The sequence below is a fragment of the Calypte anna genome, chromosome 1 (genome assembly GCF_003957555.1).
Source record: "Calypte anna isolate BGI_N300 chromosome 1, bCalAnn1_v1.p, whole genome shotgun sequence".
NCBI classification, from domain to species: Eukaryota; Metazoa; Chordata; class Aves; order Apodiformes; family Trochilidae; genus Calypte; species Calypte anna.
Window position 1 is genome coordinate 73,991,131 of NC_044244.1, and position 16,536 is coordinate 74,007,666.

Here is a 16,536-nt window from a genome sequence, read left to right on the forward strand (position 1 = left end):
CACTGCAGCATAACTCATTCATTCTCTCCCTATTCCTGGGAAAACAGGACTGTACATTCATGGACCAAGCCTTTGATTCAGTGCACATTTACAACTGCATATGTCTCCATGCACATGGACCATGAAAAAGGACTTCTTTTTGAAAACATGCACATGCCAGAGGCTGAGGTCATCTAAGGAGATGAAAGGAGAATCATTGATATGAATAAAAAAAGGGAGTTAACCTAACCAGTGTGATGTACTAACAGGGTTATTTTAGCTACAGCATTTCAAGTGAGCCAAGCACAGTGGCAGCAATCAAGGCAAAAGAAAAAATGGCAAGATATGACTGCGTGAACATGGGTTTCTAGGAGCAAGATTTAGCCACCATTTCTATGCAGTCAAGAATTAGGTTTATGTCAAAGATGGTATGCAAGCAATTGGTTTTAGTTTTGAAAGGTGGTCTCTAACAGGAGGGGGAAAGGAGGTAGATAGATGGAGACAAGATGAAGGGATCTCCCTAAAATGTCCACTTAAGGAGCACACAGGTGTGGCAGGCAGAGCAGTTTCAGTGAAGTGTGTAGAAATGGGTTACATTTGGAGGGAATGAAGTGAATTTGAAGGACAAAAACTTTAGGCAGTTGTCTTGGAGAGGTCATTTAAGGAATTCAGAGGGGAGGGAGAAAGTGGTTAATTTTAAGATATGGAAGGGTTAAGATAAAATGCTTGTGGTTGGAATGGGGTTCTAGGCAACCTGATCCAATTGAAGATCATAGAACATTTTGGGTTGTAAAGGACTTTCAAGATCACGTAGTTCTATAGCACCCCTGCCACGGGCAGGGACACTTCCCACTAGACCAGGTTGCTCCAAGCCCCATCCAGCCTGGCCTTGAACACTGCCAGAGACACCAACAACTCCTCTGAGCAAGCTGTGCCAGTGTCTCACCAACCTCATAGTGAAGAACTTCTTCCCAATGTCTAAACAAAATCAGCTTTCTCCCAGTTTAAAGCCAGAACCCCTCATCTTATCACTGCTCATTGCAGGCTGGGGGATGGACTAGGTGATCCTTTATACAAAACTATTCTATGACCACAGTGTATTTTTAATTGGAAAAGAAACTTGATTAGAAGTTGCTTGTCAAGATGAGCACAAGGATTAGAAAGGTAGGCAGGCACTGGGCTAAGTTTATTAGGAGTTTTATGGACAGGAATTAAGACAATCTGCCCTACACAGTACTCACAATTTTCATAAATGAACTTGTTGCACAGCCTGGAACTTTGCAAAGATTCAGTCTTTGTTAATATACGGATCAAACTCACAGACAAGCTTTGACTGTGAAATATCCCATCCGGCCTGTAGCACTCACCAGCCTTTAGACAGAAATAATAATAATGTGGTGAAATGGGATATGGCATACACCATCTGGCAGCTGTGCAAACAAGAAGAAGAACCCTATGCAGAACATTATTACACGTTTGGGGACCTGCTGATTACATTGCATGTCTAAGCTTAGACATTTTGGTGTGTAAAACTTGAGAGCACAGTCTGAATTGTGGATAATTTAATAGGTTACACATGGATTTCACCTGTAGTGTATAAATACTTTTTTATTCAACAACATATCCCTTTTAAAAGGCTATCTTGCTTTTATGGCAAACTACTTAAAGGACTATTCCCAGCACACAAAGCTGAAAGAATTTTCATTTTTCTGTAACAGTAGGAATGTGCAAAGCAGTTTGGTCTTATCAATGTGTTCAGTATCACCATATAGCTGAGAGTTCATATTTCAAATTAATATATCACCTGTGTAGATGGTAAATCCTCTTCCCCTTAGGAAGACTCATGCTTTTTTTCCTTTTTTTTCTTCCCTCTTTATGAAGGAGAACAACAGAAAGTGATTAAGGAGAGTGTGTTAATAAAAAAAGCTCTTTAAACCAACAAGCTTATGGATTTTGAAGGACTGCCAAGAGGGTCATTAACAGAAAATATTCAAAAGGCACTTAAATGTGTTCTGACTTCAATAGATTCTTTTCTGTCACCCCACCAGAAAACAGAACAACGAAAAGCTTGGTCTTGCTCCCTGCCTGGTTCTCTGTGCTCAGCAGTGCATTTCAATTACCTATTCCAGTCTTCCTTGCTGACAGTATTCTCTCTCCCTCTCCAAGAAATGCTCATCTTTCCTTCACCTATCTCACATTGACTACTTCTGCTACTTGAAGCCCTGGCTTCTCATTTCTTTTCTTTACACCATCTCTATTACCAGGGCAGCGTATTTCATCACACAACTCGCACATAGTCCCCTATGCATTCCTGAATTCTTTTCCAGTCTCCTCTCACCACCTCATTCCAAATTCCTCTTCTTTCTGCAGTGCCATGATGTGTACATCATACTGGTGCTGCAGCAGATGGTGCTTTGGTGCAGGGGGAATCAGGTGCAAAATTAAGATGGACAGATCTAGAGTTGAAGATTGAAATCCAGTTTTCTAAGTATGAAGAGGATGTTTGCATCAGATGTCACACTAACTTGGAAACTGACCTCGGGCACCTTGAACCCACATTGCTGCCAGTAACTGGCATTAGCATCACCAAGAAAAAATCATTCTTCTCCGTTCCACTTTAAATTCAGAAACATTCTCATCTCCTACAGAGTTACCTGTTCTTTCATGCTGTCTATGGACAGAAAAGGACATGATATCAGAATTATGGGACTATGGAAAATTCATTTTCTACAGACTTCTGTCTCAGGTCTCCTATGTCACCCCCACCAAACTACCTTTAGACCTTTTCTACATCTCCTAGCCTAACCTTATGTTTCTCTGTCTCATGCCATCCTTCCTGTGACTGTCTTAATCCCAGTTTCCTCCCTCTTGTTTTTTGCTCCAACACTTTTAACTGTCCTCCCATAACTTCAGCATAAAATTTTGGGTTTCTGGACAAGCATGGCAAGAAACATTATGTGCTGTGACCAGTTCAGGCTTTGGTATACCAACCATCCTAATGACCGCTGCCTTGCTTTTTCCTAGTGTTGACATTAATTTAGCCTCTCTTCTGATCCCAGATGCTGACTTCCACAAAATTCTGTCAAATTTGGCATGTGGAATGATTGCTTAATCCTCATTTCCTTAGGAAACCAGCTAAAACATTTAACTTCCTTTTTCTAAACTGGATTAAATAACTGCAAGATGGATGGTGTAGCAGCCGGACAAACATGACCTGGTCAGGAATGACGCCAGGGCTCCCAGGTGCTCCTTTCAAAGGCTGGGGAAAACTGCAGTGTTGACTCATCTTTCAGCTCTCACAGATTCTCCTAATTGCTCAGTGAATTATTCACCCCTGCTAACTATTCCTTCTCTTGCACCTCTAACTGCCTACTTTACTCTTGCATTTACATGCAACACCTATTTGTCACCCTTTCCTTTAAGTACCTACGGAACCGAATTCAAAAGGAAAGCTCCCACTTCCACAACATCAAAGACTGAGCCTTTTGGGGTTGGGCTGTAGCACATGGATGAGAGGACAGAGAAACATTTTGAAGTCATGAATGATGACTGAACTCCCTGTAATAATCGAGGCACAGTTGAAAGCAATGAAATTGCCTCCAATAGAAGAATGGATCCGTTTTAAAGCTGGAAAAGTCCCGGAATTGTTCAAGTATAAAACTATTTGTGGCAAAATACAAGATGAGGATACAGCAGGAGCAAACCACAAAGTGATACAGCACCGCTCACATTAGCCCTTAATTCAACTTAACTGCTGAAAAGACTCTTTTTTTTTTTTTTTTTTGCTGTGCAATGTATTCTTTTAAAATACACAGAGCATGTAGTAGCATAGCTTTTCTCCCATTGTATTCAGCAAAATAAATTATATTTGAAGTTACTTTCTTAGTAGATCTCAAAGCCTAACTTAATATGCAATTAGAATATCGAAACCAAGGATCTGAGCTTTTCAAATCAGCTTAAAAGATGAAATACTCAATGAAATGCTGATTATAATATAATGTCTTTTAAAGAGAAGAAACAGAGTCTCCACACGCAGGGCTGAAAAAACAGTGGATTTGATTCCCCAGATCCTTTCAGCAAGAGATTTCAGAGAGGTTACATATCTTAATTGACCATAACACTGCATGTCAGGAAAGGTAAGTAGTGTCATTCCTGTGCCAAGGAGGAGAAAAGGAGTACAACAGGAAGGTGCAATAGGTCAAGCCTGGACAGCGTGACAGCCAGGATTAGAAGCCAGGCATTGCTGGCTCTCAATCCATGCTTAAAAATCACTGCTCCAACAACAAACAACAAAATTACAGGTCAGATTTGATTGAATTTAAGAGACCATTCTATAATCTATCCTGACAGGGTTAATTCTGCTAAACTCTCACCAACAGATGTGAATCTGCCCTAGAGTACGTGCACGATTCCTGGATAATTATGAATGCAAATCTCAAAAAGCAATTTCTAAGCAAAGAATTGTGCATAGCTTGCTTTTTTTATTTCTTTTCTCTGCCTCCTTGTAAACCAGGAGTGTATGTAAACATACACACTTGCTAAATATTTAAGCATTAATCACATCACATCAGGGAGAGATGGTGAATATGCAGATGGATTAAAATAACACAACAAAACTATGACTTCATAAGACTAATAAAGCTGGTCCAGTGTGATGAAGCAGAGGGCTCCCATGAAATAAGCTGTAGCTTAGAGTACTCCACTCTTCACAACCACACTTCCCTACAGGAACCTGGTTACTCTAGCTGGTTATTCTTTCACCCTGTAGCCCAGCAGAAAATACCTGAAAGGGAAACAGGTTCTAATCAGTTGAATTCTAGACATATGTTTATCCTTAGTCCCTTCTGACCTTCAGCTCTACCAAGTGTCCTTTGCATGTTGCTCTCCTCAAAAATTGCACTGTTTTCTACTGTGGAGATACTCCATAGCTTCTCATAGCAAAACCCATTTTGAACTCTCTCTTCTGCTAGAGGAAAAAAAGAAAACAAAACTGTATTCCAAAAACCCAACCAACACACAAATAAAACTTCATCTACTAGGTTTCTACTTATTCTGAAAAAATTCCCTATTTCCAAATGGAAAGTCAAAAGCTTTGTGCCATAAACACCTAGCTTGTATGAAAAGGATACATGAAGGAAGAAATGGGTAGAGAACTCAGCAAAAAGGAGACGTCCTGGAAGAAAAAGGTGAATTTAAATTATGGAATTAAACGAGAAGGGAGCCACAGGGACCTCAGCTCTTATCTCCTGCTGGTGGACTAATGGGATTGAAATGTGGAAAGACACATCATTTTTTTTCCCTAAATGCAAATGCTCTGATGTGTGTTCTGGAGGGACAACCCTCACACTGTGTTCAAGTTGCTTTTCCCCACCCACCAATGGGCACGAGGAGTATCACATAAACTATAACACATGAAAGTAAATGAACAAGCTCCAAAACCTTGAAATCTCCTGGAGAGAGCACATGAGAGCGTGCTAAGATTTTCTACATTGATTGCATTGGTTCTGAGAACAAAATGGTCTGGGATGTAGTATGGCTGTTTAATTCCCTAAACAAAAGTCACAAAGCCATTTTCTGAACTCTCCTGAGGGATGCTTTCCCCCACTGGCCATAATAAAAATAAATCCTCCCTAAGATATAGCACAAAGCACCTATGCACACACTGAGCAGCTGGTCAGCAGCTGTTAGGTGTGACTGGGGAGTTAAACCCTTTCCCATTCAACTGAAGGGTATTGGGGGTATTTTCTCCTATCCATGGATATCTATTAGGAAACTTACTGTACTTGCAGTAATCTTTGAGACTTCAGTTTCGTTTTAAAGTGGAGTTAAAAAGGGAATACATTACAAAACACTTTGGGAGGGGAGAACAGACAGGCAGGATGGAACTGAGAAAGCAGTAACACAAACATAATATCCTTAGGACACAAGCCTTAAGAAGCACTGCTTAGACTTTGGGCTTGGTAGCACCTAGCATAACCTTAAGCAACTAACCAAAAATCTAAAAATCCCTTGTAAACCTCACAACTAAAAAAGCAGTTAGTGTTATTTTAAAAAGAAACAAGCAGGAAAAACAAAACAAAACAAAATACAACCACACCACAGTAACACAGTTATTCAGTCTCTAAATAAAGGCAAGACTCTCCAAAGGTCCTCATGGTTTCGTTCTTGAAGTATCCTATTTTGATCTGAGTGCTTTTTATTTCTCAGAAGGTGGTGGTGCTGAAGTAGGAGAGGGAGAAAATGTCACTATGTATGTGTTTGACAGACAGACAGGCAAAGAATGAATGAATTAATCCCCTAGAGCTGAGTAAAGCAGTGACTACCCAAACATGTTTATCATACTATTTCTGGAGTCAAACAAACAACTTTCTGACTGGCATCAAAGAGCACAATTTAATGAATGGAGAGGTGTGAACTTGCAAAGGGTATTTTCAGAGGTTAAATAATTTCATTTCAGTGGCAGCGAGGGCAGTAAAGCATAAATCCAAGAATATGTCTTTAATTAAGTGATAAAGCTAATTGGATCTGAGTTTATTTCCTGATAATAGCCTGCACTGCTGAGATAAATGACTAGAAAAAGCCGAGGGAAGGATTTCTCTTCTTTAATCTCCTGTTGAGGAACAAGCTGTGATTTGAATTTATCACAACACTGTTCTCAATGTTTAAGATGCATTGAGACAATAGAGAATATATTACTTTTATCAGTTAAGAAGATATAAAAAACAAGTGAGTTGACACATGACCATCATTTGATTCCCAGGCTCTAAGGTTTTTTTGTAATCCAAAGGCTGAATGAGTGAGGACAGGTTGAAATATGCACAAAGAGATGATGTCTTTGCTGTAGCTTAACAAAACTGCACTTTCATTTTTCTGGTGAGGAAAAAACTGGAACATCTCACTGGATTGTATCAACGTGCTAAATACGCTGCAGAATCAGCTCCTAAATCTCCAGGTGGAACAGCAGGAAGGAAAACATGAATGTGAAACCACAGAACTGCAGCAGAAATGTTTGCTCCTCTCTATAAAGCGTTGGCTCAGAGAAGTGTGATTTTCCTGGAGGTCTCAGTAAGGGGTTAACTCAGATGCCAAGCAAATATAATTTAGATGTCAACATTGTTAATTATTTAATTGCTCATAAAAGCACGATTGCTGCAGACTCAGCTATGGATGACATCTCATTCCTGAGACAAAGCTGGGGGAGGGACAATTGCTTTGGAAAATATTGTGGGTTTTATGCCCCTGTATACCCCCCACCAGCCTGCTGCAGGGGGTTGTCCCAGCCTCCCGACAGGGAGACCCTTTTCACAAAGCCCTTTGATTCACCCAACTTTTCCCAGAGAAGGACCCAGGAGCATGGGAAGCCCAAGCACACACCTCCATGAAAGCAGAGCACCTGAATCCTGTTGGAGTTCCATGCCCTGAGGAGCCAGCATGGCTTGCAAAAGGCTTCCTTGGGGGAGAGGTTCAAAGGAGAAGCAGCAAAATTTTCCTCCTGCTGTACCACCACCACCACCACTTCCCAACCCTCCCAGCCATGGAGAAAAACAAAAACATCACCAGCATGCCTTTATATTATGTGTAATCATGGCTGATCAACAATTATGCATTTCCTGGAGTAATGACTTTTCCCCACAAATTTACCCATTCTGAATTAGTTTACCCAGAATGCTATATACGGTTCTGTCAGATCTTTTGTTTGGTCTGGTTTTTAACCACAGGACCTCTAAAATGATTAAGAAAATATTCCACATTGGTGGGAACTGTTTTTCACAAGTATTTTTGTCTTTGATCGAAACAAATTTCCACAGAATTTATTGTTTTGTTGTTTGTTTTGTTTTTTCATAATGATGTCTCTCAATGCATACATAAATATTTCCCATTCAGAAAAAGTTTATAGGGAAATTAAAACATATTTTTCTCTTCCATATTATCCATAACAGGGACAACTCCCACTCTTTTGAACAAACTGCTGAGAGAAAGTGCCTGGTTATCTTTACCACACATTCACTGCATTTTCCAACTGGTTTTATTATGGTTAATAGATCTGCTTTTGTGCCACAGTATAGGATGGTTTATAGAAGTATTCCACAATTAACAGGGCATATTAACAGACTTCTCAAAAAAACTGAACCCAAACCAACAAAACAAAAAGCTCTAAAGTTTTTAGGCTGATTTAAAATGCAAATATGAATCTTTCTTTCAAAATGCTAGATGGAGACTTTTAGTTGCCTCTTCAAAATGAAACTGCTGTCAATTTAAAGACATAATTTTAGAATTTCAAAATAAACTGAATAAAGTTAAAATAGAAAAATATAGTACAGTAATGTTCAGTGTGGGTTTTAGTTTTATAAAAACATTCCTATTTGTCTGCTTGTTTCATCATTTATTTTCACCAGAGAAGTCTGTACAGTTTCATCTCTAAGAATGATAAAGGTAACTAGATTTTGGGTGGATAAAATTAGAAATTAGGTTTCCCCTTTAGGAATGGCTGTGCATCCCACAGTCTCAGCAGAGCTACCTGCAATAATTTACTCTATGGCCCAGTTCTGAAATTCTTCCTGAAATGTATTCTGAAATGAGCTTTCAAAACAACTTCAAGTAAAATCACAAGACCAAGCCTAAATAATCTTTTCACTATAGCCATTATCAATAATCTGGTTAATAGGGATGTTTTTTCCTGCATACAAACTAACCGAGCAAACTGAGAATAAAGCTGGCACTCTTGTAACATATTTATGTAATCATTGACACCTTATAGGAATCAGGCTTGTTCTGCTTTATACTGTGAAGTACTGGAGAATGCAGCTTATGAAATATGACTTACCAAGTTCCACCAAAAATCTCAAACAGTTTTGTATTTAAAGCCCTCCACAGAAAGATTTACACTATACTCAGATTTTTCCTCAAGATGCTGGGATTATTTCTCAATTAACACACAGTCTGATAGAATTTAGGCATTAACAGGTCAAAGTCACATGGTCAAAAGTATTTCAGTGGAAGGATTTCTTTAAGAAGTTAATTTCTAATGCAGAAAAGCTTTTGTGAATACTTCCTATTATCTTATTAGCATGTTTTCTGACCTCTGGACTTGAAAATCTCTTGCACAGTCTGAACTCCTAATCTTGTTTAAACCCATGTTTAAATGCAGAATAACTGATTAGCCAATATCCTTTGTGCTACACAGCCACACGTTTCATGCTTTTATACTGAAAAGTGTCATCCATTGCTTTTAATTTTTCTGACCTTGCACTGAAAAAAGAACAATGTGATAATACACTGCCTTTTTACTGCAAATTCAAGGACTTGTTTTTTCAAAAGCAACATAGAATTTAAAAAAGCACTTTCCTACAAAGGCACTTGCTGGACTATATAGTAAAACATCATATTTCTTATACATCTGAAGTGACACGATGCCAAATTGTGGAAGTATAACAACTACCAATGCTCCTCAATGCACTGTGATTAGAATTTATTTGCAAAGGAGCAAACCTGCCTGCAGAGTTTATGTGTTGTCTAGAAGCCTCATTTATTTAAATTATGATGCTCGTTAATGTGTACTGCATGTATAGATTGCCTTGCACTTACAAAATGTTTTTAAGTAATGCAGATGTTACAAGACAACCACAAACTCATGGTTCTTGTGGGTCCTCTCAGTGTTCTAGTGAAACGAGATTCTATGCTCTATATAGACTCTTTATATATTTTATATATTCTAGTCAACACTCTATATATTCTAGTCAACATAATTCAATAACTGAGATAATTTGAGTTAGGAAATATATGCCCCCCTGGCACCAAGTTTTAGAAAGTCTGAACATTTTAAAGTTCAAATTAGATCTTGCCATATAGATTGAATATTGTGAGCACTCCCAAAGTATTTCTCAAGTGAAACATACTTACAAGGAGGAATGAATTGCTTCAATTACTCTTTACTTCTTTTGTTTCCTATTTTGTATTGTAAGACATATATTTCTCATGCTTCCAAAGCCACAAGTATATCATACAAATTTTCATGGTGGGTACAATGATGGGCGAGCCACACTAGAAGTAGTTTCTTATGGAAAACTATCAAAATTGGCTTCATTTACATTGTTTTCCATTGCATTGGAGATCATTTGCTGCAATTATTATGGCTTTTGGTTGCACACACGTTTGTAGAAAATCAAGGGAATCTAATTTTGTACCAGTGCAAAGCACAAGATCTTTTAAGACTCTATGCTAAATTTCTGCATGGCTTTGAAATTAGCAATTAAACGTAAGAAAATCCTAGAATAATTCAAGAAATTTGCAAATATTAAAAACTGAATAAAAATAATTATTCCACTTTTTATCATTATTGTAAATTGGTATATTCATTAAGACATGAAAATATGTGTGCATCTATACCAAAGCAGTCAAAAAAAAAAATACTAAAAACTATACTGGGTTGTGCTATAGATGCTAATTCAGAGCAGGCTTTGAGAAATGCAACTGTTTATTTCATACTGAGTTTCATCAGGGATAGTCTTTAGAGGGTATATGCTGATTATTACTGTACAAGCTTATGATTCAATTTGTGACCTACATGTCAGAATAAAAGCCAGGGAGTGAGATGGCTCAATTAACCTCATCTGCAAATAATTTGTAACACAGAATACTAGTAGTGTGATATCAATCCCTAAACTTCTGGGGTTTTTTTCTGAATCAAAATACACATCCAGTAATTGCTATTAACTGCCATTAATGCTGCTAGTACTTAAAATGAGATTAAGGATTTAACACTGAAGAGAAAAAAGACCAAAGACAACTTTTTTTTTTTTTAAATTCAGTTACATTCATTTGAAAAAGAAATCTGTTAAATTGAAATCAAGGGTCAGAGAGTCAGGAGAACATGGAACTCTTTTTACCCAACTTGGTGCTTAATTAAGGTGTGTAGCAAAATGTTCCTGTTCTCTGATACATCAGTCTGATCTCATTAACTCATTCTGCCAAAATACCTGGCACTATTATCTGGGGGGGGGGGGAAGACAAGAGCTACAATGATTATGAAGGAAAATATGTACAGTAAGTTTTTAATTACTTATATAATAGTTTGAATCTCATTTGAAATATAAACTAAGGAGTAGAGCAACAAGTCTACAATGAAGAGCTAATTAAGTGTTACTATATACTGCTCCGTGTTACCGTAATTTTTCCCAGCTTTCCTAGAGAAAAAAAAATTGCAATTTCCAATTTTGTCATATATAAACATGAAATTTTAATCAACTGATGCCTTACGAGGCACTCTGTAGTTGTGTTTTTCCTTGAATGTTAATTATAGTTATAATTTTTCCTGCTACTGGCAGTTGTTCATAACCCTGCTCCAATTTTCAGATGCCGGCCTTCAAGATTTCCTGCTTCACTGCTAAGGACTGAGTAAACAGGAATATTGTGCCTTTAAGCCAAAAGCCTTGTGCGTGTTAAGAAACAAGTATTCTTCAGGCACATGATTTATAAAATTGCATTCTCAGTCCGGTGACTTCTCCTTCCCCCAGATGCTGTAACTGGGAGAATATGTGGCAAGAGTGAAGTTTTCAGGAAGGAAGTAAAAAAAAAAAAAAAAGAAAAAAAAAAAAGAAGAAAAAACAAAACAAACCATGACAGGAGAAAAAAACCCACCCTTCTGCTCTGGTTATGTGGGCTAGTATCCTCTCCTTGCGTGATCAAAACAAAAAGAAAAAGCACGACAGATAATCCCTGAATACTCAGCCTTTAAATATGCAGGAGCCTTACGCACGAAGAGGCAAGTTAGGTAAATGCATGCATTATCCAAATTGGAGGTGTGGAAGCAATAGATAGCAAACCCTCTCAGCCCCAAACTCAAAGAACTTAATGCTCCTTTTCAACAAACAGAAGTCCAGCAAGTTTTCCTGGGTTTTGGATGGAAAATAACTAAGTAAAACCGAGGTTAAATTATAATTGTGGTCATTATAAAAGTGGTGATGTCAGGGACTGCCACTTCTCCTGTTTGTCTAATGAGCATTTTACTTACAAAGGCCATAAGGGACACATGCATCTCATCCACTTGCACCTATGATCTTTCTGACAGTTTTTTAGAGACAGAAAAAAGAAAATAATCAGTATTTGGCTCCAATGTGATATTAAATTTTTTCTAACTGCCAGGCAAAAGTCACCAAATGAATATATTGTACCTAATAAATTACATTTACACCCAGGTAAAACAGCTTTTAAAGAAACAAATTCTACACCTAAATGTAAAACACATCACTGCTCCAAGCATGTTGTTAGAAGGCAATGTATCATGCAAAATGCATGGAATAAAATACAGTATTACCAAACTCATGTGACCATTTGGTATAATACACTGGCCTAAAGACCAATATAAAATGTACAAAACACAGAACTTTTCTACTCAATTTCGATAGCAATCTCACTGTATATCCTCTTGGAGCACCTACTAATAAATACATGTTCAGCATGACTTGCACCAGCAGAAGTATACATGTGCATGCAGGTGATGCTAAGCAGCAATAATCTAAAGCCATTTTATTCCTGCTGACCTGATCAAGGGAGCAAGTCAAAAACATGACTGTGTGCTCGCTGAGCTCTGATTCCAACACACAGAACCCCCACAGCCCATCTATCCTCTCTGTTCCCTGATGGACCCCCAGATGAAATGCCCCTCCCAGGTCCCTTTCAACATTTGCTGTATGATTATGAGAGACACTTAACACTTAAACTTCATTTTTTTTAAAAAAGGAAGGTGTTTTTAATATTATACTGTGCTGGGGGAAAACAAGAAAAAAACAAAACAAAAAAATAAAGAGACCCAACTGTTACTAGACCAATACAAACCAAGTCATTTCACAGACCTGGGCATCTGGCTGTAGGTGACCTCCAGAGGTCCCTTCCAACCTCAGTCCTGTGATTCAAGCTCAGAACTTTTAAATTCATCTCAGGGTGTGATCTCATTTGAGAATTCTCAGTGTTTGTAAATGGTAACATTAACACTGAATCCTTCCTGCAATTAACTGTGTAAAGATATATGAGCAAATATTTCTTAGGAAGGAACTTCCTCCTGCCCCACCATAGAGAACTGCTGCTTACATCAGGTTTTAGATCAGCATTACCCAATTTCAATGCATCTGAATAGTAGGACAAGGCTCAAATATAACAGGGAAAAAAATTACATTTAGCAATTAAAATGACAAATGTTTAAAGTCTGAGTAAAAATTTTTACACCTAGTATTCTAGTTCTACTATTCTAGTATTCCAGTTCTAGTATTTCATCAAATACAAACTTCAACTAAAAGTAACTTTAAAAAATTATCTTTTGTCTAGACTAGTAACAGATTGCATGTATCCATTACAGACATTAAAACTAGCTAGAGGGTGTGACCAGTTTACAACACTACTCCAGGGCACATTTTTCCAGAAGACACACAGGGGGGACTTCCAAGCACACTTTGAAATTAAAAGTAGCTGAAAATACTCATATTCTCTGGGCTAAAGATGAAGTTGACAGAAGTTGCTGTTACACCCCTTTTCCTCAAGACTACACCTTACTCAGAACCTCTGGCTCTGTCTGCTGGCAGTTATCAGTCCTCTTGGACTGTGTTTGCCTCTTTGTCATCCACCTAAAGATGCCTTTTGTGTAACTATTCATGAAAAAGTTATACTATTTTGTTCCCTTATAAAGAGTTTTTTTCCATGTTTCCCTTAACCTACTGAGAGGAAAATAAAAAATAAAAATATTTATGGCACAAAGAACTGCATTTAGAATTATGTAACAGTAAATAATAAAACCATTGATGATCCACTTATGAAAACAACAGATTTACTGAAAAGATGTCAAAATATAAGATTAAAATTCTTTAAAGTAAAACTTCCATTTATCATGTTCCTTTATCCTGCTGCTTTATTTTCTATATTATCACCAGGGATGGATGGGGGAGAGGGAGGAATAATCAGTAAACAGCCCTGAGAATTTACAGTGTAAAAATAATCAGCATAGAACAGAGGAAAAAAAATTTATGGTTAGTCACGTTGGCAATGAAGTTCCATTCATGATTTAAGTTGCAGCATTAACTAAAAAATAGTTTTGTAGCTTGACCGAGCCACAATCCATAGTTACTCCAAAGCAAATTTCCATCAGTTCCTCAAACTACAGTAGAGTTATACAAAGCACAATGAAGAACTCAGCTTCTACTTTTTTCTAAAGTGGATTAACCAGAGGTAAGAATACACTCTCAGTCACAATATCATTTTACAGTAGTATGAAAGCCAACTATGCTAATCACCACAGCTACCTGATGAAATCACTCTTAAATGAGTAAGTAAATAGACTAAAATTCAGTCTTCCAATTTTCTCTTACAGAGAATCTAAAAAAAAAAAAAAAAAAAAAAAGGAAAAAATAAACCAATCTACTTCTAATTCCAGAAAAAGAAGCAAAAGAAGCAATACTTGTTTTGAACATCTTGAATGTATTCAAAACAAACAAACAAAAAAAACACCTAATGATAATTACAAGTCCACAGATTGTGGATAACTAAAGCAGGATGACACCAAACAATGCTGCACAAGATAGTTAACTCAAAATTGTCAGGGCACGGTGTACATTCTCCTGCACATCCAGCACACAAAGCTGCAGAAGAAATGCACAGGGAGGCAAACTCCACCCTGTAATAAAACAACTCCCTCGCTCACAAAAGGAAGCAAATGATCGGGAGAACCACAGTGAGAAAACGCACAGTTTAGTGCTTAAAGTACCTTTGACAACAGCAACCTTTAATGGGTGAAAACTAGGGTTAAAGCAGGAAGTTTACAAAGGAAATGGCTACTTTGATCATATTGCCCTAAACACAGCTGGTCTTGCACCACACTTTGGCTTTCTCACTCTTCGTTTCCATGAGATTTCTAGGTGTTTGGGGCTTTAAATACATGATTTTGGGTTACTATTTTTTGTTTTACTATTAATTGTCTTTCAATCTGTAAAAGCATCGAGGCTGAATTGTACTGAACTCCACATTTGCCAGCAGGAGGATAAAAGCCACAGGATGCATTGCTGGGTCCATCAGGAGAGGACGAAGCAGTATGTGGGGCTGACCCGCGGTGTTTTATGGTGGAGGCAGAGCTCAAATCCAATTTTTGTCTTTTTTTTTTGGAACCCAAGGAAAAAAACCACATTCACAAGCCTTACCTTAATATAATATACACATATCATTAATATAATCATATATAATATATACACATTATCAGAAAGATACTATTTTAAACGTACAGAACGTTATTTTATTGTGGGAGTTCTAATACAAAGTGGAATAAATTTTGAGTCACTTCAATTAACGTGCACTGGTTAAAACAGAAAAAAGCTTGCTCTGGAATTCTCTTCAAGTTTATTCCACTTGTCAGCTTACATCTGCCACAAAACTAAATCAAGGTTGTCAGTATTTACTATTAAGCACCTCACTGTGCAACGGCTTAAGCAGGTGCTGAAACAACTACTGTTTCTATTTTCTCAAATATATATGAAAAAAATAATTGCTGTTTTCAAACATTTGAGTTTCTTCTTGTGCAGGAACTTAATTCTCTTTAGAACGGGAGCAAACTATTGTTCCTGACCCTCATATGCCTTATAATAGCATTAATCATGCTAAATTCTTCTGGTGCTCATGTGGATATAATGTAATTATAACAAATTCCTGAAGATGTCTTATTCCCATTGGTCTTTGAAGCAAATCTAAAATACACTTAATTTCTATAAATGAAAACATTCTGTAAAACTTCTTTTGGTAAAATGAAGTAAATATCAACACGGAAGTGCAAAAAAATATTAAACTAAAAGGGATATATAATCAAAACAAATTAATTTCTAATGTATTTTTTCCATGTTTTCCTCCCATTACCCTAAGCAATAAAAGCCTTCAGAGTACTGTCTCAAATAAAATGTAGTTTATCCCCTTATTAAAAAAGACTTATTTTTAAAGCACATAAATCTGCAAAATATTCTGTATATGCACATGAAGATTTTCCCAGAACACAATTTGCAACCTGGAATCCAAACATATTTACATCCTAATAAATTATTGGCAGAGGATTTTTGGAATTCTCTGTGTGTGCTTTTAAAAAATGCCGTGAGGAGTTCAGGAAAAAAAAAAAAAAACCAAGAAGTTGCATATCAACTGAACTCTTCTGCCAGAAGTGCAATTATTGGCTTTCATATATAAAATTGCTGAATGATATTCTGCACATGCTCAAGCCACAAAGCTTCCATTAGGTCAAACCACACAACATTTAGAGGACAAGATTCTTTATCAGTAGATTATAATTTCAGGAGTCTTTGTTTTTTGTGTAATACACAAAACCACAGATTTACAATATTATCTCGTTGAAAATATATCTCTTTTAAAATAGAGGCAGAACAACCAGAAACACAAATGTGACATTCAAATAACAAAGATAATCTAGCAAGTTCACAAATATATAAGATATAAATGAAAGGAAAAAAAGAAAGTGAAAAAAAATTAAATATTACTTGTTAGTATGGAAGTTCAATATACCTTATTATAATTTAAACC